The 27,184-nt window shown below is 43.5% G+C and overlaps 1 long non-coding RNA gene across 1 annotated transcript in view; it reads left to right on the top strand.

Moving 5' to 3' along the window:
- The window catches only part of LOC119007423, a 67,164-nt gene extending 40,361 nt beyond the window's left edge, over positions 1 to 26,803 (top strand). The window contains exons 2-3 of the long non-coding RNA XR_005071127.1: positions 23,656 to 23,859; positions 26,667 to 26,803. This is a non-coding gene — a long non-coding RNA (uncharacterized LOC119007423). The remainder of the gene's footprint in view (positions 1 to 23,655; positions 23,860 to 26,666) is intronic.
- The last annotated feature ends 381 nt before the right edge of the window (positions 26,804 to 27,184 follow it).

The raw sequence follows: 27,184 nt of genomic DNA, 5'->3' as shown, positions 1-27,184 counted from the left end.
CCGCCTCAAGCTGAGAAAATGTAAGTTAAGTGCTGACCTTGATGGCCTAATGGCTCTAAATAGCGTATGAATGTCAGTGTGGTCCAGAGAAGGGCAGCTCCTGCCCAAGGGTAATGGGTAAAGCAGTGCTTTGAAGTTGTGAAAAGGGGAGACGAGGTGGTGGGAGGGCGCCGTTAGATGGATTAGGAAAGATGGAGCTGATCGCGGTGGGTGTGGAGACGGACGGCAGGACGGTGGCGCGCCTCCGCTCTCCTTCCCCTCGAAGGGCAGTGAATCATAACATTCAGCGTCGGAGAAGAGCGGAAAGCCGACAGAGAGACAGAAATGAAGTGTTTGCGACTATATTTTCGAGTGGGCTAGAAAATCACTTGTTCCAATCCACCCTGCTATTGTGGGAAAGTGCCGGGGCTCAGCGACGGGGCGGGTTAGAGCCGGACCGCTTTCCTTTTCTCAGGCCGCATCTTCAATCCTTCAGGTTGCGGCTGACGATAAAAGGTGTCATCAGCTTGGACCGGAGAAGAGAATGGACTTGAGATTGTTTGTCGAACCTGCTGCTACACTGCTTCAGCTTTAATGTTAAGGAAGAAGTACCACTCAAAATGCATGGTAATCTTTGAAATGACGGGTCTTTGATTTCCAAAACAGCAGCTGGTGACTCATTTTTAACCAACTAACTGACTGCTGCTGTTACAAATGTAGCCGGTATGCTAGTTAGCCAGGCTTGCTAACGCTTGCAGCTGACATTAGAGCAGATAAACGCAGCGCTCGAGTTGTTCCTTACATTTCTGGTTCTGTGTTTATGTTCTGGGAAGACAACGGCATCCAGACTCTTTAAACTTTGGGTACTTATAAGAACTCAGTGCACGCAAGAATCCAAACCCATCACCAGACGATCATTGTTCAGGGAACAGATTGGGTGAATGCTGGGAGGTCAGTACAAAGAAAAGAAAAAGTTTTCACTCTCCACATTTCTTTGCTATTTTATCACTGAACTTGCCTGTTTTAATGAGCCACTGGATGCCGACACAGTGTATCAGGGAAGCACAAAGAGTCATCTCTGAGTCCCCAAAGTCCCTTTTTAATTGAGCCGCCTTTACTTTAGGTGCTCAGACGGGCTACCGAGGGAAAAAGGTCTCAGCAGCCGAGGGTTCGTGTGCTGATTCTGTGCTCCAGCGGCGTAGATGATGACACTGATCCGCTGAAAAGCTTCCAGATGTGAAATCTTCATCATGACGAAAATGGCCGTTCCTCGTCGGATCGGCAGAACCCGATGAAGTGAAGGCCTGATGTGACTTATGGGATCGCGGCTCGATAATCCATCTCATTTTACCTCGCGTGAGGAAATAAAACCAATCTTTTATTCACCAGCGATGTCTTTTTATTCATCGGTAAAGAGCTTGAGTGGGACTGAAGTGAGCCACATTCATTGAGAATAATTGAGTGGTGGGGTGTGGATGAGAGGACGACAGGTGCAGGGTTCTAGTGCCATTGTACCGGATCCCCCTCACATGCCTAATAGACCCACTTATAAACAGCATGTACTGCAGAACAGGTCTGTTTGGAGGACTGGTTCTGACGGGCGCATCAGGAGATTTGTTTGTAGTGTGAGTGGGTGTTTTTATCCCCAGATACATTTTTTTTTTTTGTTGTTGTATTTATAATACAACAATAAACAACACACAGATAAATATTAAAGGATTTAACACATTCAGAAACCTCAGTGACGACAAAACAACACAGCAGCCGGCTAGTTTCTTTGTGTCAGGATCAGGATCGGGCCGGAGAGTGTAGGATATCGATCAAAGTTCAAGGTGATCCGTCATCACACAACACAACAAAGAGGCGCCTTACACAGACAGCTATACAAACGTGGAACATACAGTCATTTAGGCTGAAAACATATAGGAAATCATTCTGTGGTGCATTTTTACATCACCGTCAAGGTTGTGTTTTCATCAGTGTCCGTTTAATTGGTTTGTCAGTCAACTGAACGTATTTCATCAAAATGTAGACGGAAGGTGTGTCTCCATTAACTGTGGGTGCAGATCCTGATAAAGGGACAGATTCATTAATACGTTCTCACTTTCTTTATCATTGCAACATATTGCATCTTTGAGTCAGAACAATCTGACGTGGATCCCAGAGCTGCTGATCTTGAACTACGGTGAAACAGGTGGCGACATTTTCAGAGTGACACAGGACTGTCGAGCTCGATACTGGATCAGGCTCTACTGAACTTAATGTGGTTGTTGAGCCTCGGCGGAGGTATGTGGTAGCTATCGTAGTTTGTGTTTAATGGGGATAATAACATGGACTGGCGTCATCCAACCCCGTCCATCAATCTTTGACTGCGTTTGAGCTCCAAGCATCAAACATGTAAAGAGTCCACTTTCTCGACGGATGCCGTGGGTGGTGAAAGTCAGCAGTTTTTTTCTGCTATTGGCACCAAGTATTTCAGCAAAGACAACAAAACATGTAAAGAAGGTAAATGTTTGAGGGAGCTACCTGCCGCTGCATCTGCATGAGCTGCTCTCTCCTCGATAATCTCCTGCGGCTGTTTAGGAGCATGTTTACGATAAAAGAACATGTTTGTATCTTTGGGGGTTGCAAGGAAACCAACACCATTGTGTTCTGATCATTGTTGGTCACCATCTTCGAAATAGGGATATCAAAGAATATATATAGTTAAACACAATTGTATTCAAGCTGGACAAAGGCCTATGTAATCGCCATCATGGCCTTTTGTATCAAGCTGACATGATGAGATTCACACCTCTGTTCGCCTGAAGTCTTTATTGATTGAACAGTGTAGTTTCCTCGCCGTCCAATTAATGAGCATTGTCCGTTTCACTGGTGGAGTGAAGTTGAATCCAGTCAGATGAAATTTCTCTCCCAGCTTTGATTCCCCGTAGACCCACTACAACAAAAATCCTTCGCGTTCATCCAAAATATTCCTGGCAGCGCCTCAAAGTGCTGGTCACCTCTCGCAGCGCATATCTGAAACGTGACGGCTCGTTTTCTCTGGTGTGTGTGTGTGTGTGTGTGTGTGTGGGAGTTTGATGCCTCAGTCAGTTTTTTTTTTTGTTGGATATTTCTGTCCCGCTGCTCAGTCAGGCCCGGTTGTATTTGGGACATTGATGAAAAGGGATGAGGACAAAAAAACGTGGCTTTTTCCTATCTGAAGGCATTGTCTGTGTCATTGGGCTTTCAAAGTGTTTTATCAGCAGACCGCAAAATGGTTGTGTGAAATTTGCTGTGCAGGCTTTACTGAATTGGCACTGGGAGAAGTCTATTCTTCTCAAGATGTCTGGCTCAGGGGCGTGGAGCTTCCACCATTCGCTGTGTATTTCTTATTTAAAATGAAAGAAGCCCATTGATGTGGATCTCATTGGGCCTTCAGTCATAGAGGGGTTATTTCATGCTTTACGTCTATCTCACTCTCACTGAAGCCAGTGGACTTTGAAGTGTGACATTAATATGTAAATCTGCTACCAGGGCTTATTTATAAGTCAGATCTTTTGTCATGGTAAAAAAAAAAGATAAATTATAGATGCATCACTCAGATAAACCGGGGTGCCACGCTGACATACAGTAAACAGAGTGTAGTTATAAATTAAAGCCTAAAGAATAACTCAAATACATTTAAGTCGCTTTCTTGCCGCGACTTGTCTTTTATCTGTCCAATAAATACGTAGCAGGAGATAAAATCCACCTGTCAGCACCTGGAAAGCTCATTAATTAACATGTGTTGTTGTGTTTTTTTCTCCTTGAGGTTATGTGCAAGACCACTTCCTGGTTGAGTTCAGTAACTTATAAAGGTTTCTGCTGGTTGGAGCTGATCCTCAAGAAAAAGTCCCATAAAATCCAGTTTTTGTAAAGGATCAATAAAACCAGATACAACGTTTTAACTAGAAAGCTGTAAGAGGATGTTTTTCACCCAGAATCGTCCAAGTTAATTCTTGGTGCAGATCCGGACAGAAGGATCCGGATCCAGGAGTTTTTTTTCCCCACTTTTGTTTTATGTTGTGAGATGGGAAGTTTTCATCCTCGGTAATTTCTCAGGAAATAAAGCTGGATCTTGAAGACAAATCCGGTGTATTGAGGTGGCTGGTATCTTTGTGTGAGAACAATGCTGCAGATCCTATAAATGATTAACCGTGTGTTTCTAAATTTGAAGTATTGTGTCCCTTCAGAGAGGATGTAGGACAAGAGCACACATCTGGTTTCCCTCGCATCAAAGACTGTGGATGTTTTTTATTTGTTTTCATGTAAAATGCCTGATTTAAAATGCCTGATTTAAGGCCTGTAGTTACCACAGGCTTAAGATACTTACACATTTTGTTCTACGACATAATTAAATGTACCAAATAAAAATTTTAAAGCACTAACTTGCCTGAATAATGTCGCTGACAAGTGTCTAAGGAGACCACAGAAGTTGTCGTGGACTTCAAACATTCGACTCACTAGTCCGTTTTTACAGGCCGACTTTACTTACAAACTATTCTAACTCTGACTTTACGACTTGTAGGTTGATTCATTTAGAGAAAATCTGTGTAGTAATTCTGCAAGCAAGATGCTTACAGGTGATGACGCTTGTCTGTTTATAGTCTCACATTAGCTTTTTTACTTCTAACAGTTCAATTTAAGTATCAGAAAAGCTTTTTCCCGTAAATTATCCAATAAAAAAAATCACACAGACTGTCAAGGGAACCAGGGCGATTCTAATTTCCTGGTCTGCCTACCGAAATATGTCATACCTACGTCACTCTAGAAGCTAAGAGGCTACGCTAAGAAGAACTGAAATAACAACAGCACGACTGAAAGAAACGGACACGGGGGAAAGAAACTCCACCGCTAACAATAACCAAGCGTCGTGCACTCTGAGCGGGTCTGACAAGAAAATGATAAAGGGGACACGGAGACGTAACGTTAACGCATTGAGCGGCAACAAACCCTCATTTTCACTGGTCGTCTATCGGCCCAGCCCTCGCAGAGACAACTTTCGAATCTCTTCGCTCTCATCGCGTTTATTCATGCGGGGTCTGGATACAAAAGCTGCTCTCGGTCTCCTCTCTCAGTTTTATTACGTAGGAGTGGAAACAGGCTGCAGTGGACGTAAAGACTGACAGGTAGTAATTTTCCGGTGGTTGGGCTCGTTCCTCACCAGGTGACAGTTGAAAAGTGTTTGCCTGCAGCTGAAATGATGACTTAAGCAACTGTCTGACTCGCCACAGGTATGAACTGTAGTCAACTGTGTGGAGAAATGTGTTTTTCTTTGTAAAGCAGATTCTCTTCAAGCAGCATTCACTCCATCTGATGGCTGCATTTATTAGCTAAAGAACTCAAAGGAGGATAATGCAGTATGGTTGTCGAGCAGTAATAACACTGCCCGAAGCCCGTAAGCTCCTTTATTTATGGTCTCTCTTTATTGCCACCGATCGATCCCCGCATAGACGTTTTCTATCTGAAAATCAATGCCCTGATTACATTTGCTTTTCTTTTTTAACCTCGGCTAATTTCATTCCTCAAAATAAAACCCCTAAATATCCTTCATCTTGAAATGTCACTGTGTTTGTGGGGGACGGGGCGGGTTTGTGCTGTAGGCTGCGGAGGGATTCTGCATGTATCTGTCAACATAACTCAGCCACATTTAGCTTTAGCTCCGCCGCGGCTCCCGCTGAACTCTGGCATTTCAAGGGGCCCGGGCGCACAAAAAGACGAAGTAGCGCTGGCAAAACATATGATGGATGTACCGGGGAGGTAGATAATCTGGTGACTTCCCCCAGGAAGTCTTCTAACATTAGTGCATTAGTGGCAGCTAGCGCAGTTAGCACAAGGACAAGGTTAGCTTGGCATCCGTTTGGTCCTCAGCCGGGCGCCTGACAGGTTCAGGTCGGAAGGTGGTGGAAGGGGCGGTGCGGCGCTCTGATAAGGTGCAGCTCATTTCAAATTCAACATGACAGCCATGATTGGATTTAGACATCAGTGAACATAAGAGAAGGACTGTAAATCCCACATTGCACGACATCTGTGTAACAATTTGAAGATGTCTGCTGGTGGATGTGTGTGTGTGTGTGTGTGTGTGTGTGTGTGTGTGTGTGTGTATGTGGGTGTCCCGAAATGAAATGTGCGCTAAGACCGCCGCTCTTTCATATAGGCTCGCCTTTGAAGGAGAGCAGTTGAGGTTGATGGAGGGAGGATTATTTTATTTTTGTTGGTAGTTTTTTTTTTTTTTTTTCCCTCCCAGAAATAGTCCACAGCTGTGTTCAGAATCACTCTGTGGGCGCTCTGTATTTACACACCATCATATTTACGACAGTGTGATTTATGAACTTCACAGTTTCCTAAAACTTCACAGTGAAAATTAATATATGCTATTTTGAAAGGAGTTATGTAAATGTGCACTGCATTGAATACCATTCATCAACGGGATTAAAAAGTGTTTCAGATTAAGTTATTTTATTTTCAGAAAGCAAGACGGGTAAAACTACTGAACTAAATACGAAATGTTAAAAATATCTTAAACCCGATTGGACACATCTGTCCATCCATTTGGACGTCATGCACTAAAGTGTATTTTCTGCTCGGTGAGCCTGTTTTTTCGACGGATTTAGAATTTAAAATAAAGACAATTTTTTCCTTTTTTCCATAAATGTTTAATTGAATTCACAAACATTTCACAAGGAAACGATTACGATGACCAAACGTAACACTAAAACAATATTCAGACATCATATTTTGTGTACTTCACATATTCAACAGAAGAAGATAAATAAAGGCCCAACGGAAAAAAAGCAGCACAGCAATTTCACAATGTTTGTTCACCTCGATGTCCAGAGGGAACGACGATAAACGTTTCCACAACATTTCAGATTTCTCCTGCACTTCCCCTCTCCTTCACCCGAACACGTATCAAAGTGAAGATGAGTATAAACTACGTCATCACCTTTAAGTGAAATATAAAAATATGTATATAAGAATATACCCTTTGTGCATCACACCCACTGGAGATGTATTCTTGATTTCTTAGTCACACAAAACAAGATGAACAAGAAAAAGAGAGAGACAGAATAATTTGTCTCCAGGTCCAACGGTCTCCTTTTGTACTCACTCTCAGATACGACTCACCTAAAAATGCCTGATTTTTCTTGCTGTGAAAAAACACCCTGGATACGTCCCCTTATCCTGATTCATACTGAAAGTTAATGGGGTCTATTCTGTCGCTGCGACCGATCCTCCGTCAGTGTTTGGTGGGAATCTCTTCAGTAGCTTTTGTGTAATCCTGCTGTAAATCTGACCAACCAGCAAACAAACGGACACGGGTGAAAACATAACCGCGTTGGCGGAGGCGATAACCAAATTGTGGAGGAAAAGAAAAAAAAAAAAAACAATCTCAAAATATCTATCCACAGCAGTGAACACCACACCATGGATGACAGAACCAGAGTAAACTAGCGGAATCAGAATCGTCATCCTGTGTTTTATGTATTTTGACACACGAGAAATGTTCCTTGGTGTGTCGGCGCAGAACAATCGACCCAACACTAGTACAAGATGAGAAGTAGTTCTTAAAGTGAAGGAGCTTTTAATAGAAAAGAGTGAAAATTCAGTATAAACACATATTTGAGGGTAAACAACAATGTGACTATTGAAATACGAGGGTGTAGGATTAGTACAGACGTGTACTCACTCGTGCTACGATCATGAGTGATCCCAGATGTTCACACGTTTCGCTCCGGGCGTTAATAGAAACCCAAACAAAGTCGTCAAGACATCAGAAAACATCTTTGTATATTTCACTTTGCTTTGAAAGATAAGTCTGATTTGTATTTACTTGTTTTTTTTTTTTCTTTACATCTCGTTCCTCAGAAGTGACTAAAAAGTAAAGGGTAAACATTAGATGCACGCGGTGGAAGTTGTTTACTGAAATCTGATTAAGTCAGATGATCAATCGGCGTGAAAAACTGATGAAGACTTGAAAGGATGGAGGAGGTTTTCTCTCTCTCTTATTTTTTTTTTTTGCTTGTTTTGAAGCGGCTTGATCACACTGCTTTGCATCCCTCTCTCTCTCTCTCTCGTCCTTGTCTGGTGAGGAGGAGGTTCGTCTCCGGCCTGCATTAATCCAACACATACTGTAACAACACTCCGCCTGGATCTTGTTCTGTCATTTTATTACATGCTGTGGAGGAGGACGATGACTGATATTCGGCAGCTAATTCCTGGAAGCCGGACAAGCTCTTCACACTTGCTTGTTTTCTCTGTCTGGGGCTGAGGGGGCTGTCTGTGCGCCGCATAAATCGAGCCCTGCTTCTTATTACGCTGTGACCATTAGAATAAATTAAGATGCCTCGCTGGTCTATAGCAAGAAAAACACGGACAATAGACACCGAGAGGAGGCTCTCTGTTCCATGCACATGGAAAAAAAACAAAAACTAATATTCACAATAAGTGGTTTACTGACATATTTTGGCTGCATATGTGGGTGATGTGGCTATTAGCTAATGTGGAGCGAGCGCTAAAGCCAAGTGTGAGAAAATAAGAACAGTGCAGATGGTTTGGCAGCGACACTGACTCAGTCCTACTTTACACTTGAGTGCCGAGTGTTTGCTGTTTTGTAGCTTATGATTCAGGTTGTAACACTTTGTGTCCCCGTCAAATAAATTATAATTATTTTTTAATAGTTTGCAATAACATCCATTCAAACACGGTGTATTTTATTTTATTTTTGTTGCCGTTTGATTCACCAGATAGGAGTCATGGAGGCAGGGAGGACGGGTCAGCGAGGCAGTGATGCAGATCCACAGCAGAGACGGAAAGAGTGTGAGAAGCTGCCACACAATGTAAAACCAGTCTGTGATCAGGAATCGTACGCCACAGTTCTGTGGTTTAATCGTAAAGTGGATGAACTACACTGCTGACTGGAGTCTCTGTTTGTACATTTGCCTCCTCTATGAAACGTCTGTAGCCTCACCGTTCACACCTTTCAGTTCACACTTGGTTCGACGAGTCTCACGGTTCTCGAGTTGCGATTGGATCTCACGACGAAGTACAACTCTGGGACAAACAAACACAGTGTCTTCTACACAAAGAAAGAAGTTGTGTTGTGTGTATCATTTGCAGAATTAACAAGAAGTCCAAAATAATTATGAATTTTGTAGTCAGTGTTTTCTAAAGTTGAGTGAGTTTGTCATAACTTAACATCTCACAAAATTGTATGATTTTACCATGGAGTCTGGTGGAGTTTCTGTCATTCATCCCCTTGCTGTGTGGTTGCTTTGACCTTTCATAAGTTGGTGATCATGTTCGCTACCTGCTGTAGAGCAAAACTTTCTCAAATTGTTGCAAATTGTCTTTAATTATTAGATATTAGTTTTCCAGGTCATTCAAAGATCGTGGCAGATAAAACTTGGACAGGCTAGGCAACAAAATCACTTGGGCTGGGGATAAAAAATCATAGTTTGTCTCTGATGTGAGGTCAACCTGCCTTTGTCCTCGCTGTATCATGCATAATGCTTATATTGTGGTTGTATTGTAAGGTGTAGAGTCGTTGGATACCATTCATCGTGATTTCAGGCTGAAGATTCCCTGTGGGCTCATCACAACAAGCGACACCTTTGACATTGTTGTGTGAGCCATCGCTAATATGAATAACAATAATCAGTGCATCTTTAATTCTTCTTAGCTCGAAGTAAAAGGAAAGAAACGTATGTCAGAGCTTCTACTTCACATGTGGGGAAAGAAATGTAACTTTTAATGCCCCTTTTCACACTCAGCTGATAAGCTGATTCATGCAGGACATGTTTTGTATTTTTTGCAGGGGACGACTTAATCCTCTTTAGCGCCGAAGCGAAAGTGTCTCTTGTGTTCTCCCTGCTTCCTACGCCCTTGGTCATGGATAGTAAACAGCTAGGATGTAGCCATGCTGTAAACTTCGTACTGCAGCGCTTTGGTTTGTTGTTCCAGAGGATCATAGTAAGGTCATTGTGGGTGATCATGATCCCAACGCATTAAATTATATGACTTTGGAGTGCAGCCTTCCCCCCCCCGTGTACGACTCTCACACAATGAGAATTGGTTTGTGTTTACTTTTCCTTCGTCCATCTGGCCCTCATGTAGAGAAATGAAATGAAATTCGGTATTAACCCCATCCACTCAGGTCGATATGGCCTCGAGATAGCGTATCATGTTGTAACCCATCAACCAGAGCCAGATAACAATCTACCAGAGTCAACAGAAAGCCCATTACAGCAGCACCGTGGCCGATTATAGGACCAGATAGGGGGTCTTAGGACTGCTTTTCTCTGAGTGTGATCATGAGGGTGTGACGTGATGCTGACCCGCGGGGTAATGGACCTCGATGACCCTTCAAGGAGGAATGTAAGACGACCTCACACAAAGCCGGCAACCTCTCCTAAAAAATGAAAGCCTTCCCATTGATTAAACACCGCGAGCTCCTACGGGAGCTTCATAAAAAATGCAATTACACATAATGGATTTTACGGGATAGCAATGAATAATGCTGACGCGGGAGGCTTGCCAGTGTCAAGGTTTGTGCGGTACGCCGTCAGAAATCACCGTTAAACCTTTTTTTTTTTTTTTAGCTTCATAACGGAGCGTGTTTGGGAAGTATGCAGAGCAGAGAGAAGACCGAGGATGAGACTTTAAAACGGTCCCGCTGACGGTTAATGGAAGGATGTGGGCGGGGTTGAGCTGATACTGGAACAGCGCCTTAGGGCAACACAGAAGCTTACAAGGAGATGAAGCCTGAACGTAGAAGCAGAGGTTCAGAAAAGTTGTGCAGAAGAAAAAAAAATAATCTTGAGAGAGTGAAAAGAAGAGGTGACAAGTGGAGTTTTTAAGCCGATGCACCAACAAGCTCGGCAGCCTTGATAAACCTCCGCTGCCCATTTAAATTGTTATTCAGTCGCTGTGCGTCAGGGGCGCCGTTTAATGTGGGGAAAACAGACTTAATGGTCATATTTATTGGCCACGGTATCAAAAGACGGGCGATCACTGAGTGCAATAACACAAGGTGTCATCATAATTATTCACAAGAAGCTGTAAAGTTTTGTGGTTGTGTCTCTCAAGTGGAAAAAAAAAAAAAAAAAAGACATTTAAGACGGGCAATCAGCAGGAGGACGCTTCCCCATACTGTGACCCTTCAGCTACATCTTGGTACCCAGACAGGCTTCATTACCAGAGAAGATGGCCTGCAAGTAATCTCGACACTTAACCCTCTGGAGAGCCCCAGTCGCCAGACACTCGGGGGCAAAGAAACTTCACGTCTGGCTGGATACATGGGCAGCGTATAATGTCCTCCCATTTGGAAACCGAAAAATGTTCAAAGTTCAGACAAAGTATTGCAGCAGAGCCGGCGCCCGGTCAACACACTCCCAGAGGTGTGTGGGACTCAGGCAGCAACTGAAGCAGCAACCGCTCGAATGAAATATTACGAGCTACACAGCAAAACTGAGCACCGAGATGCCACGTTCACGATCACATAACCCGCCGCAAGTACTTTCCTTCACAGTCCACGGTCAGCAGAGATGTGTTGTATTAGTTCATGATGTTACTTTACTGCTCGAGCTGGTTTACATGCTTTAACGCTCAAAAAACACGTCGGTTTTCTCATTCTGCCTTTATAAAACACTGAAGGAGAGGAAGAAACCAAAGAAAATAATAGGTCTCCTTTAAGGATCTGGGATCTTTGCCATTTCTAAAATAGGGAGAAATTAGCACCGTACCTGAAGCACAGACGTTATTTATTTTAGATGCAAATTATGTGACGATGGCACTGATCAGACACGGTGATTTACATGGTTGTCACATGAAACAGCGATGCGCACGTTAGAGTAAGATTGTGGATTTGTGGTAAAGTGAGTAGGAAACCTACAGAGGCATCAAAGCAGAGCGACATCACAGACTCACGGCGGCTGCAGGTGGGTGGAAACGCACATGTGACACTCCTGCCTCTGTATTCTTACCAGCAGTTTCCAGTCACATAATCCTATCATTGTGGAAAATCTCTCTCCTTTGCACGAAGCACGTTACTGCATGCTCAGGGACTCAGGGAAGTCCCTCTTCAGAGCCAGTGTTCGGTTTGTTTGTCTGTTCTGGGCTGCTGTAGAAACATGATGGTGCAACCTGCTCCCTCTGTAGCTCAACTATGATCATCTTAAGTTTTTGCCAATAAATTGTCCTTATAAATGTTAGGTAAGTACCGAGTACCCGTCAAACCACAGAGAAGTTCCAACTGAACAAAAACCACTTGGTCAGGTTTAGGAAAAGGCTTAAAGATCTGTTTTGGTTGCCACAGTTACGGATGGAGATGTTCTTACCTCCCATGGAAGAATGGCTGTTTTTGAAATCTTTGCAGTTCTCTTTTCATGCCATTAAAAACTGTTCAGAAATGTCCCCGGGTTCGTCTTAAAGGTGACTGAGAGGTCAGAACACGAGGACCTTTAAGGCACATCCGACAGAATACCAGGCTCGTGGTGCGCTGCAGTCACCAGATCACACGCTGGAATGGATTTTCTGCTGGTGATCCTGTAGCTTTATGCGCAAAGCACAGCACTGACACTTCAAGGGTTATGATTCTGATTCACACCGCAGCCATCCATGTTAAAGTGTGTGCATCATACTGAGGTTATTCATCAGCCTCAGGACCCAGAGGGCGAGCCCCCCCACCCCCCTGCTGCACCTACTGTATGTGGCCTCAGTGGCATCAAGAAACTGGGAGAATGTCTTGTTTTACCTTTGGCTCAGCCGTGGCCATGCTTGGGTATGAATAATGGAGGGACAGTGATGTGAGAGCAAGGTGGCAGCAAGGACACAGAAATGGAGAGGACACGCTCTGCAGAAACGGTCACTCCGAGTGGTTCGCGTCCTCTTCTGGGCACCGGGCTGATACACTCGGGTGGGCAGATATCTACTCAGCTGTGTGCAAACTCTCTGACTCTGGTTGACACGAGAGGTGCAAGAAAGGTAAAGCTCTTCATGGAAGTTCTTCAGAGACGTTCTGCTGCAGATGAGCTGCTACCGCCATGTTTCGTGTCTTCCAGTTTGTGCCTTGTTTCGGATGCAGTGTTTTTGCAGATGATTGTGTCGGTGGATTCTGACGCGTGTTACTTCATTTAGCTTGTTTCGCTGTGTCAGCATTTCTGCTGCACGACAAGATTGACAACTTGGCAACTGCAGAAACTGATCAAAACCGAATCTGGATAAGGTGATTTTCACACTTCAGTACCAAATGAAAACAAGACTAGAGACTGTGCTGCTGAATGAACTCACCTTGCTACTATGTGAATATGCTTTTCATCCTCGTGATCATCTTAGTTTTGCATGTTTGCATGCTTAAAGTGACTATTTAGCACTTAACATGAGGCTGATGAGAATAAGTTCAGGTATTCGGGCGAAAACCAAATTTTGCTCTGATGTTGGTCGACAAGTTAATTGTGCATGTAATCCTGAGGGGAGCACAGATGTCTGCACCAAATTTCAGTGGAATCGGTCCAAATGCTGTTGAGACATTTCATTAAAACACTAAAATGTCAAATTCACGGTGGCACGAGAAAAGTCCGGGGATCAGCAAAGTGTGTTGGCCATCCTCTTGGGGATGGAAGTCAGTTTCATTTGCAATTCGTCCAGTAGAAGTTGAGATGTTTCCGTCTGGACCAAAGTGGTCGACCAACCGACCGAATGACAGAATGACATTACTGTCCCAAGAACCTCACTGTTGGAGCCTGTAGTCCTTCATTTTAGTACCAATATGTGTGAAACTGGGCAAGTCACATGAAGTGAAGTGTTTATTGTCATATGCACATTACAAAACAATTTTCCTGGACAATGACATTCCTTCTTTGCCTTCCACTCCCAAAGGAAAATCCCCTAGATCTAGATTTTTAATTAGGAATCGCATCAAACTGATCTGACTCGTAGATACCAGCCACCTAAATACGGCTGATTTTCTTTCATCAAAACTCATTCATTATATGCTCCATCCCACAATGTTAAAAAAAAAGTGAGAGATAATTCCTGGCTCTGCACCTAAAGTTGATGAGGTCTATTCTTGGCCGAGAGTCATTAAACGTAAATCCGAGTTTCGTGGAAATCCATTTAGTACTGACTCAACAACCAATCAATCAAGGAATGGACACGTGTGAAAACATAATTTTCTTGGCGGCGGTAATAAAAAGACATACGGAGGAAGATGTACAAAATGCAAATATACAGTATCACATAGTAACTACTTCTTACTGATCATCAGAACCAGAGTCACTAACTGTTGCCAGCTGTAGCTGCCATTAGCTAGTTAGCTCAATTAGCCGTGCAGCTAGTAGTTCAGAGGGGGAGTGTCGACACAGATATCTCTGTTATCCAAAACAGACAGAAAGACGTCAAAACTGTTATTTCCTCTCATTCTGTTGATAATTTTTGTTATTTTAGTTAATTTAACAAAGGTATGGCACACACATTGCACCCACTATGCACCTCATATACTGTTTTTGTATGGCCAAAAGTACCGACAGCCAAATGTTACATTGCTTTGAGAATATTACATTTTTTTTTTTTTTCCCCAAAGCTCTGTGCATGAATGTGCTGCTGTAACAGCCTCCCGCCCAGCTGCAGGGAATTTCTCCTATTCAGACCCACGAGCATTAGTGGAGTTGAAGTCTTGATGTTGGGCGATAAGGCCACGCACACGGTCAGCGTTTCAATGAATCCCATCGACCTTGGATGGGGTTCAGGTCGCGGCTCCGCGCTGCCCGGACCACCGAGCTCCTCCACAATAAACTGGGGGGAAACCACATCGGTACTGACTTTGCTCTGTGCATCAGGAAATATTAAATGGTAAATACATTTCCATTTAAACTGTACTTTTATCGGAAAAGCTGTACAATTTCCTTCTCTTCCATCTATTCACACGCACTCACACTCACACACCGATGGCAGCGAGCGACCATGCGAGATGCTGACCGAGCCATTTGGAACTAAAACTCATAGAGGAGGAGTCGACGATCGAACTACTGAGCCCCGGATTATTAATGGCTCGCTCTCTAAAAGCTGTAAACACGCTATTGTCTCGACTATCATTGTATAGAACAGCAGTAAGAGCTTCCTTAATCTGAACAAAGGGAGCTATGTAGGAAAGTACACAAAAATATGTCTTGATGTTGTACTTTTATGCTTTTTATCTCCTCATTCTGTGTTTTACTGAGATTTGTGTATCTGCGCTCTGCCTCTGTGTACTTTTTTGTTTTTTTTTTGTTTTAATTGCCTCACTGGGGATGAACGCGGTTATTGAATCGTACTGAATTCGACTGAAAAGGTGCTTTAGGAAGACGATAATGTTTGCAAGCCAGCAGCTATAAGACAAACCTGCACCAGCGGCTCAGCAGAGCAGGAAAACCACACGGCTAAGTGACAATAATGTCCTCTTAACAACCAAATTACAGTGAAATAACCCACAATAGACTTAAAGGTCAGCTCTTTGTTTTTATTGGTTTTTATTGTTTGTGGCGGGTGAATCATATTGGCTCTGACCTGTAAGGTGTGTGTATAGCGAGGACTCTGGTTTCGGCGAGCTCTGGGACTCAGCTGCTGCTCTGTAAAGATGCTTCTTATTCCAGACGCCGACTGCAGGGACCGGCTGCAGGATCGCTGACATACTTTCGAAATAAGCGAGAATGACAGGAAGTCCTCCCAGCATTTCACTTCTCATACCACACACCTTGGTTTAATAGGGAGCGTTGGACCGAGACTGGCGCCATGTGTTCCTGGGATCTTTTGTTGGATGTGTTCAGCGTTTTTCTGTCCAGAATGTCCATCCAGCCTTATTCAGCTGTCTCGCTCTTTATCTCGGATTCTTCATTCCCTGTTTTCCACTTTCCATATTTTTCTCCTCCGGCCGTATCGCCAACTTTTCTTTCTCTACAGAATTCTTGCTCTTCACTCTTGATATAGATAAAGTTTTTCATTTTATGTGCACTATATATCTGAACAATTGACAAAAGTCTCCAACAGTTTTATTTTAGTCGCTGCATTGTAATGATTTTCATGACCGGGTCGTTCTGGTTTTGCAGGACTTTGGAATGCACACTTTGGCGACTTCAGTGAACAGCACTTGTTGTTTTTCATCAACTTGTGTATTTGATGTCACATCTGTGTGCGTGGAAAATGACATTCTGCCTTGTAAGACCGTGTCGGTGGTTAAACGGGAAGTTTTCTGCTGGAAAGTCTTTACGAAGTGATAAGAATTTACATCAGCATTCAGGAAGAGGATAAATTATATACTGATAATTAAATAGTAACTATGTTGGTATGTTTAATTTACATATGTATATGCTTTATGTGTGTTTCAGCTGTTGTATGATTAATTCAGCTGGATTACTGAGTAAGAAGCATCTGATTGTTCTGACCTAACTGACCTCATTCTGTAATTAAGATAACATTAACGGCAGAATGTTCTGCGAAGAATATTTTATTATTATTGTTAAAAACATTTAATGAACAAACATAATTCTGATAAAGTCAAAATAAGTTGATTGTCGTTATTTCCGCTGTTAGCTCAGGTAGCAGGACGACAGCTACACCTGGCACTTCTTGTGTTTACTAATCTGTACGTATGAACCAGTTTGAGGTGCATCCCAGTTTGATTTAGTGGTTTGTCAGTCATTATTTTGTCAATACTTCATGCTAACTAGGCTAATTTAAACCTACAGGCCTCTAATGCAGCCGGCTCATTGGCGTCTCCTGGTTCTTTTTTCCTCCCCTTCCACTGGAAACACAGTGTACTACTTTATATTCTGCTCTTTTCTCAGGGAATATGACCTTTTGAACTGTGTGTGTAAACACATCTTGATTACTGTGTGTGTGTGTGTGTGTGTCTGTGTGTGTGTGTATCGCCTGTGTTCGTAGCTACCCTTTGTCCATTTAAAAAGGTTGGAGGCTCTGTTTTTTTTTTTTTTGTGTGTGTGTGTTTTTCTCTTCTGGTTTTCACCAGCTGATTTTAATCGGTCTGTGTCAGTGATTAAATTAAGTTAATCCAGCCCATAACACACTGCTCCCATCAAAAGCTATTTCATGCCTCTGTAACATTACTGAGGTTTCTGAATGAGTACACGCTCATCCCCGATGACAAAATGCTTCATTATCCGGCCGGCATGAACGTGACGGAGGGGGGCGTGGGGGGTTAATGCTGTGGATGATGAGTTGTGTTGTGTGGTTGAAGTGCTCTTCCATGTGCTGTCCTATTTAAATTGACAGGCAGCCTCTGCAGCTATATGACTAAACTCTCCTACCACTTTCATGGTGGGGAAAAAACTGGCAGGAGGATGCGTGAGAATCGCTCGGGGCGGTGAGAGCCCCTTATCCACCGCGGAGGGAGATGCTCTGACAACCTGGTGTCCTCCGTGAAAGCCTGTGCAGATTGAATCCCTTTTGAAATGTTGTTGTTTGAGGCATTAAACTCTCAGGGTCAGCGGGTGGCCACGGGGGACGTGAGGAAGAAAAAAAGAAAGGCAACAGTAGTACTCAGTATGTTGTCTGTCTCTGAAAGAGTTACGGAGGGTACGACCATCACTCAGTCTAGCTTGTCCGTCCGTATATCTCTGTCAAGGACGTGGTATTTCACTTGAACACATTCCTGAAGGGATTGATTTGTTTTTTTTTTTTTTTAACACAGGAATGAGCTTTTCAAAGCATGCTCCAAGGATACAAATAATATCCCGGGTGATACAAGCAATCACACACTATCCACATCATATAGAGTATTAGAGGAAAGTAGCGGTAAATGTTTTGTTTGAGAGGTTGAAGAACATCGCCTAGAGAGTTTTTTTATTTTCAAAGTGAGCGACGTACATCGTAAAGCTCCGACCTCACACCCCGGATAAGGGATTGAAACCAAAACAAATCAGAGAGAAGTAGCAGAGCTTTTTAGGAAACCAGCGATGCTAGCTGACAGGCTGATGACACAAGTTACGGACACCGATGTGAATGTGGTACTTGTCAGATTCATGCACACATTCATGCACTGGCATTCAGTATCTTGCTTGAAGACACTTGGACATGCAGCCAAGAGGGGGCTGGGGTTTTAACTCTACCTCCTGAGCTACAGCAATGTACGTATATCTAAATGATCAAAAATGCTACAAACACAATAAACAAAAATGAAGCGTAAACTATAGATGTACTGGATATATGTCATACTGTATTGTGCAGGTGGTGAACTGGGTGTAAATATTCAGTAGCAAAGTATCAGAACTGGTTTATGAAGTGCGATCATAGCAGGAGGATCACGAATAACCCAGATGGGCGGCTCAGTTTCGGGGGTCATAACTGGGAGCTATCTAACAATATTCACCCGTGCCGTGGGCTGATGGAGCTGCTTGCTCACAGGCTGTCTGGCCGTCTCCCAGTGTCCACCCTCACAGACTTACACACTTGGTGAGAGCCTTCATAATAAGCCAAAAGGGGATTTTACTGCGACCCACAGTGAAACTGGCAGGTGCTGGAGGATCCTCTCCCAGCTTCTCTGAACTTTCCGAGACCTTCGTTCACACTGTCCAGCTCTGCCAGTGTCCCAGTTCCATACGACAGCATATAATAAATCTAACAGGGTTTTATTTGAATTATGTAGTGCATTCACACCAGGAGAGGCAACGCAATATTGCACAGTTCCTTAGAAAAGAAGGAGCTTTACATTAAAATGCATGTACACACGCCTACTCATAGATGGTAAATGAGGTGCACGTACTGTAGATATCGACCATAAACACAGACGTATACATTCAGATCCACACACATATTGATTTACTAATCAGAGGCCTTAGAAAATAGAAACGTTTTTGGCAAACACGAGGCAACAAAAACTACAGTATGCACAAAAAAAAGACTGTTCTCAAGTTAAAAATATGGATGACAGGAGACAGCTAAAAATAAATGAATTGAATTAATTAATAATACTGATACCGGTACAGTTTACTCTCCAGTGAGCTCCTTATTGAGGTTTGTAGGCTGCACATTTTATGAATGAGAAAAAGTAGTCAGCCACTTGGGGTTGATACCCACAACTGTAAATAGCTGTTTGAAGGATGCAGCACAGCTGAAAAAAGTTTTATGTAATAAATTCTTAACATCTATTGAGAGCTGAGCTCCTGAGTGAGTCTCTGTTCCTCCAGCTTTCATGTGTTTTTCCCCAGAAAACTGTTTCTTTCATTGTTCTGTCGAAAAAAGTTTAAGTGTTGTACTAGTGTTTTATTTCCATATTATAGGGTTATATCAATATCTGTCAATTAACTGGACGAGAAAAAAAGCCTCTCAACACTTCAAACAAGACATAAAACTTTAAGTAAATTAGCTTTTAACATTCATGAGTCTTCGCCAAGCTTACAAAACCTCAACATGCTGCAGCAGAAATAAACCTGAATAACTGAACATATACGCCGACGGTATATACAAATGTTTGACTGTCCAGCACAGATTTAAATATACGTTTAACTTACAGTGGGGACAAATAAAAACAATGATCTTGATTGACATATTAAATGACGTAACATGGAGGACAGTTAAGGTGCCACTTACATCGTAATTATGCGTTTACACGAAGGTTTGACTCGGGTACATTCACAAAAAAAAGCCTAGGTTGCATTTTGGTGAGAGTTTTGCTTTAAGGCCCCCCCTTTCCAGATATGTTGAGTCTGCTATGCTCTGATTGGTCAGCTCACACAAGCCTGAGCCAGCAGTAGTTATTGACCATTCAATTGTGAATATCACAACCACCATCACCCAGAAACTTCCCCATCGTGCTGACAAGAGAAGGAATATAATCCGTATGGGTGTTGGCATGCTAACTGCTGCGTGCTAATAGAAGTTGTACAAAGCTGCCAAGCAGATAAATTCCTGCAGTGTGATCGTTTATTTTTAACATGTAAGGTTTTTGTTATCTTCAGGGAATATCAAGTACGTTTCCCAACACACACTGGAAGGGATCCGGGAGGAAAAACAAACATCATTTAGCTGAAAGGCTAACGTTAGCTGAGCTAGCTAACAGTTACCAATATCACAACATTTGAAACATTTGCAGAGCGACATGCTGTTAACAACCCGATTCAACAGGCTAACCTAAAAATTGAATAGCAAGGGCGCATAAAACATGGCAGAACTTAACAAAGACACCAACACTGAACTTAGGTCATGGACAGCTGGTATCGATCAATTCTTCAGCCTGTACAGTTACTGGCCCCTCTTTAATAATACAGTCTGTAATAAAACCCACACATCCTTGAGCTTGTGCAGTCTGGAGAAGAACATCCACACATAACATTCAATGGTTTTTCCAGTCGTTGTGAGAACATTTATGACCAAAAATAAAGTTAATCCAGCGGGTCGTGACGTCCACAGATGGGAGTAAGATAACATAAGATCTTAGTCCCACAACGGGGACATTTTCAATATTACAGGGGAGTAAAATAGTACTTGAAAGAAGAATAATAAACAGTCTTTAAGTGGGAAAAAAAGCTCAAAAGTGAGCAGGAGCTGCTGCCATCAGAGCAGCTCCGATGGTTAGCTCTGAGCTTTGAACTGGCACTTGGAGAATGACCGAACACAGATCTGGTCTGAATTTGGAGGTTAGCTGTTGAGAGCCTGCTTTGCAGAGGAAGCTCTCAAGCTGTGGGTGGAGATACTCGGATTATGGGAGGTTTTATTCAGATGAGCCTCAATTTAAGTAAAACAGAGGCTGAAATCTGAATGGCTTGCTGAATCCCATGTTTTCTGACCTCGGCAGCCCACAAAAAATTGCCCTCAGTATCTTTTTTCATACTTTGTGGGTTGGCATGTTCTCCAAATGTAAGCGCACAAACACAAAGAAAGTAAGTACATTTCCAAGGTTTTTAGAAAGGTCAAGGAAGAAATTATTTTTTTTGATAACCGCTTTGAATGAAACGCTCAAAGAGGATAGACGGAATAAAAGACGCTTCATAAAACAAAGCCGGTTCTTTGACGAGGCTCTTAATCGCTGTTGTTTAGGAGACTCTTCACTTTGAAAAAAAAAAAAAAAAAAAAAGCTTTATTCACATTCTGGAGAGCACAGAGTATTGTGCAAAGGGATGAAAATAAGAAAAATTAATAATATGAGACAGTTTCTCTTAAATAAGACAGCTGGAGATGTATGTTTTGTACACAGTTGGCTGCAAAGTTTATCTTCCCCTGAATTTACATGAACATCTGCCTCGTGCGGTGTTGGTGTTGCTTCCTGTCTCCGGGGCAGATCAGTGATTTCTGCTGGTTTTAATGTCTAATTCACTCGAGTGGACATTTATTCTTTCTGAGCTTTGTTGCTGTTACTGCAATTCAGACTTAACGTTCTCATTTGTGCTTCAGTCTGAGTTCCAAGCTCATGTGAAGTGACACAGGTTTTGTTTTCAAGACTTTAATTCAGTGCATTGGCAGTAGAGCTGGGTATAGACCATAGTCACGTGGCGGCCATTTTTTTCTCTGACATCACGGTCAGGGTGAGAAGCTCAAACGTTGTTATTGTTATGATTGATCAGCAACTGTAAAGACAAATGATTGTATAATCCAGAGGGACATCGGACCGTATTTCAATGTGAAACAACCGATTAGCTTCCATTAGACAACAGTTAACGTTAGCGTTCAACCACATATGATACTGTCTTCATGTGATGTGATTAGGAGAGGCACAAATCAACACACATCTTTTAGGGATTTGTCTTAACCTGGATGAGAAACGCGTGCACACACACAGAAAGTGACAGTAACAGTAGCCTGGAAGTTAGTTAATGCTAAAAAAAATCATCTATATGATATAGTTAGTTATCAAATATGTTGTTTTACCCTGAAATGTGACTAAAAGTGCCTCCAGATTTTCACTGTTTATCATCTTTTTAGTTGCTGTTCAATTGGGAAGCTGTAAATTGTCAGATTATGTATGTTTCTACAACCGACATTCAGGTTTCCCACCCTGAGTGAGACGCTGGGGGAGAATGAATGGCTGGTCGGTGCCGTAGTATCGAGGTTGCTCTAACTGGCAGACGTCTTTGGAGCTTCTTGTTCTATAATATTTGTAAAACTGTGCGTACCTGCTGTTTGTTTTAGGAAAATAGAATAATTTATTGGTATTTCCACGTCTGAACGGCATCTCGTCTTTACATTTACTTAACGGGCACACACAGTTAATACTTTGTTCCACATTATGTCGTCTTTGCTCATCTTCTATCTCGCGTCCGCCCCGCTGTTTCCTCCCTCCGGGTGGTCCGTCTGTTCCTAAGTGAATATCTATGGCAACCTTTGATCATATTAATATCCTCGTATGATTATGTCTCATTATTAAGCCGCGAACAGGAAGATTTAATTTTCTGAGATTGAGAGTCTGAAATAGCTGTTGTGCTGGATCCCGGCTGTCTGATTTGAAGATGAGAACCGTCTCTCACGCTGTCTCTTGCAGTTTGTCGCTGATGTAACATCGGGGCTGGTTCTTTTTTTTTTTTTTTTTTTTTTTGGGCTTCGCTCCGACACCCCTGCGGGATGTCGCACGCAAAGTTTAGCATATTGAGTGAATTAAACCAATGAAATATTCTGTCATTCACGCAAATGTAAATAAGCACGCCCTCTAAGAAAACAGCTCAGCCGTCGACGGTGAAGGAGTGTTACAGGCAGGAAGTGGAAGACAATGAAGGAATCTTCTATTTCCTCGTATTAAACTATAACGTGAATTATGAATGCTGCTTACTACTCTGAAAATAGTTCAGCTCATCCCGCTTTCTGCCGGCTGCTTTGCTGCCAGCCTGGCATTAAACTTTCATATCTGTTTTGAACTGTTAGGGAGCGCTCTCCTTCCCCCCCCCACGCACCCTCGATAGATTTATTGGAAATGTGACACACCTCGAAGCCAACCTGTTTGCTGACAAACTTTCTCTGAATATTTCCTCTTATTTTTTAAGAGCTCTGCCCCGTTTGCGCTCTCGCTCCCCTCGCCTGTATCAAAACCGATTAACGCAGCTGTAAGTGTTGGTTAATGGTCAGGATGTGAGGCTTAGAATCAGAGAGAAAGACTTAACATTGCTATCAAACCCGGGGCCAGGATAGAGATGCTTTGCAGGGCAGCGTCGTGCCAGAGCAGCAGATGAAATCCCCGGGAGGAGAGGGGACCACTCATTGGCATTCCTCCCGCGTCGCCTCACTCCCTGTTTCTTCCCCCCGGCGGCCAGCACCCAGTGTCTCGGCAGTCCTATATTCCAGGCCCGAGTGTGCTGTCTGCTGATAATAAACAGCCCAACAAGCGAGCCAGAGTCACAGGGGTTTGTTGAGTTAGAGCCTGGCTGCCCTACTCTGTCTATCTCGCTCAAAGGTTCGGGCGAAACCTTTACTTTATGTTCAGTGTCACCGCGTTTTAAAGCCCCTGCTGTTACTGCTTTGCTCCCAGGTCTGAATGTCATTGAGCTTGTAGGAGAAAAGGGGGTGAGGAGGGAGGGTGGGGGTGCCGAGGAAAGACCGAGTCTTTGGCATTTAGCCCGGCGCCAATAAAGGATTAAACGCCAAAAGACAGCTGTTAAATGGTGCGCCTTTTCCAGCCTCTTATCAAATCTCCTTCAGTCCACCGGGGAGGAGTTTCTGACCCTGTTTCCTGTGTTGTAGGTTTCCCCTCCTGTGTGTGAGGAGATCTCTGCTGCTGCTGCTGCTGCTGCCTCTACTCCACACCCAGGCCTCCCCTCCTCCTCCTCCTCCTCCTCTTCCTCCACCCCCCCACCCTCCGCCAGCGCAGGGCAGCCACAGAAGCGTTGGCTCGATTCCAGAGAGGCTCCGATCCTGCAGCCACGTCAATCACGTCTTCACCGCTGGGTAACTATGGAGCATGCGGGCAGACTGCCCCTGCCTTTGGATTCTGTATTTTACTTTTAAAATGTATTTTCAGGGACATTTTCAGATTATGTAGTCTTGTTTTTGGCTATTGTTTACTTCTGTTGTTTCTTCTGGCGGTGCTCATGTGTGTGTTCTTCATGTAAAAGAGGCATTTTCTCCAGCCAAGCGTGCAGCGCACACACACACACACACACACACACACACACACACACACACACACACACACACACACACACACACACACACAAACCGAGATGCCAGAGGGCTCAGGAGGAGTCTCGTGGGGTTTGATCAGAGCCGTTGTGTCTTTGTTTTGTTGTTTTTCAAGCCCATTGACTAGTTTGATTCTGGCTCCAGGTGTCACCTACTGAACTGTGTCAAACTCAAGCAACTGCTTTTCAATGCACGGCCTCAGCGAAGCGGAGCGAAGATGAGCCCGTATTCTGTTTCGCTCTGTGGTCTTGATGAGTTAGGAACCCATGACCCGATGAGCCGACAGACGTGCGGTGTGTCAGAAACAAAACTCCTTGTTGTTATTTTGTATATCAGCAGTTCTGTGAGAAAATGTCACATGTGAAATTTAGACTTTCCACATGTTGAGATCACAATTTCACGCTTTTGAATGTTAACGCGTGAAATGCAAATAACTGATTAGATAAATCTATCTAATCTATACGCCGACGATGTCATTTCATACAGCTGTTACACTGTGTGGACAGGACTGACTTCAGATATATAAAAAACGTTAGAGGGTTGACTTCTGCCAGTTTAACCAAGGAGCCGACCTTACCTGACACAACTGCTTTGTCTCAATTGAGGGTCTGCATCCTTCGCAGGAGCGGTGCATCCTCCAAAAAGAGGCAAAAGAAGGAGCATTTGTGGGCTGCATTTGGAGGAGCCTTCGAAATGGGACAGGCTTTGCGTGGCGTTGTGACGTAATTGGCCTTTAAATGCTCCTCCGGAGGATGCAGACCCTGAATTGAGACACAGCAAATGTCTCATGTAACCTGGAGACTTTCACAACTGATGCAGTTTGGGAACATTTTCAGAGATGTAGCCAGTCGCAAAAACACCTCGTGGCGGCCACGGCAGCCATTCTACCTTTTGCCATTACTGAATTATGTAATGTTGCAGCATATCTCCTGACCCAAACACGACAAAACAGAAAAGTTGATGTCTAGAAATACAGTATGGAGAGTGGATCGTGTGATACTAACACAGGACTCCAAATGAAAGCTACATTTTTCCACAGCTGCTTTATTTTATGCATTCACAGCCTTTTCTACTGTCTGAAAGTAATGTTTGGATAAAAATCTCAAAGTCATGCTTGTGTGTTCTGACACTGAGCTGACCTGCTAACCCTGATATCCCGTCTCCTCGTCCGTATGTCGTAGGAAAACTAATTTTGCATAGAAAATGAAACAACATCCATTGTGTTAAGCTTGAGTCACATTACCAAATCCAAATTTATTGCACACATAAACAGATTTTCCAGAAAATTTGCAGTTGAAATTGTGACTTAATGCAATCCATTCACCACTGTTATTACTATTTTTAGGTTAGGAGCTGGATGCGAAAAGATAAGCAGCTGGTGGAGCTGATTCTCCAGGCGGGCTGCCATTAAAGCCTGCTAAACCACAAAAACCTCACAAGAATGAAAGGTTTGATGTGTTGACTCGACGAAGGTTAGAGTCCCCTTATCAGTCCGAACAGATCTGAAGTTTCATCTGTCTCTCCTCAGCGGACATTTAAGTCAAACGCTTCATGTGCGTTTCACATTTTGCTTGTATTGTGACAGCTGTTCCGCCTCGGCTAAGTCTGAAACATGTTCTTCAGACTTTTAGTTTCCGTCAAGGTTTTTGAATGTGCAAAATTGAAACGGCATACAAAAGCCAGTGAATGGAGATGTTCTTTATGACTCACTTAATACGTCCCTGTTCGCAGTCTTGTTTTCTCTCAGCTTGCTCTCCTCCTCCACCCACTCATTTTTCTCTGCTGTTATGTCTCCGCCTGCCTCCCGTCTCCAGGAAGCCCTGACATGACCTGACTGACGTGAAACGCCAGATCTACTTCCTGCACATAAATTAGGCGCGCATGATCACTAAAAGCGATGCCAAGCCATGGCGTCCCTTTGTCTTACTCCCTGCTCTCCCCTCCAGCTCTGCTACGGTGCATTTCATCATCGCGTCCGCCCACACTCAGCCACATTTGCGGGCTCTGTCGTTCGAGGCCTCTCCGAGTTAAATGAATGGGTTCTGGGTTTCTGACGAGTTGTCATTTAGGTGTGTTTGACCCACTGGAGCCAATTCAATCACTGTCTACCCACAAGTAATATCCTCCGGCCTGCCCTTATCTCTGACACCAAATTACTGAGCTTCAGCCCTGTCTTCACATCAGAGTACCACAGAGGGAAGCGAGGGAACAAGGATAGAGCTCAGAGAAGGTCATAAAAGGTAGCTATTGGACAGAAAAAAAAGGCAGAAGTCTGTGTGTGTATATCCACAATCAGGCTGCAGCGATTCTGAGGACGTGGACCCAGCTCCATGCCCAGGGCCGGCAGGGAAATTAGCACTGCGCGGTGCTCACTCAGTCATCCGACCGGTGCGGCACGAGGGAACATCGCCTCGCCTCCACTGCTGCACAGGAGAGATCTGGTTTTGAAGTTGCAGCCTGTTAAAACGTTATCTCGCTCCAAGACATTTTAGAAAGGTTTGGTGTACTTGGTCAGTGAGGGAATTTACTTTCTCCTTTTCTGCTCTCTCCTTATCTGTGGGCCGCCGCATCAGAGTCGGAAACCGATGACTGACAGTAGACAAGCGTGGATACAGCAGGAAACACTGTGCAGCAGCAGGACCAGCAGCAGAGTCGCAGCGACAAGCACAACAAAGAGAAACAGATGTGTAATTTCACTTACCAAGTGAGGAGAGCTGACCGACAGGGCAATGACGGAGGATTTGTTGTCAAAGCGATAAAAGGAAACGCACCTGTTTGGTGAAATTTGGATTTAAATCCAATGCTAACAGGCTGATTTTTCTTTGTATGCATCCCTTTGTCTGCAGCTCTGTCTTGTTCCATCACTTCCACACTGTATTAAACTTCTCCCTGACATGTTTCAAACTGATCCGCCATCAGCAAACGGCAACAAAAATTACAGCTGTTTCTCTCTGTAGATGCAATTCCAGTGAACGGCAGCGTGACGAACCTACTTAAAATTAAAAAGTCAATGCGTGTTTCACCAGTTAAATGTAGGAAAAATGTCGGGTTTGCATTAGCAGCAACTAAACACGGCGCTCTGAAGATCAGG

The sequence above is a fragment of the Acanthopagrus latus genome, chromosome 18 (genome assembly GCF_904848185.1).
Source record: "Acanthopagrus latus isolate v.2019 chromosome 18, fAcaLat1.1, whole genome shotgun sequence".
NCBI classification, from domain to species: domain Eukaryota; kingdom Metazoa; phylum Chordata; class Actinopteri; order Spariformes; family Sparidae; genus Acanthopagrus; species Acanthopagrus latus.
The sequence above is the reverse complement of the archived record's forward strand: the minus strand, read 5'-3'. Positions and strand labels throughout refer to the sequence as shown.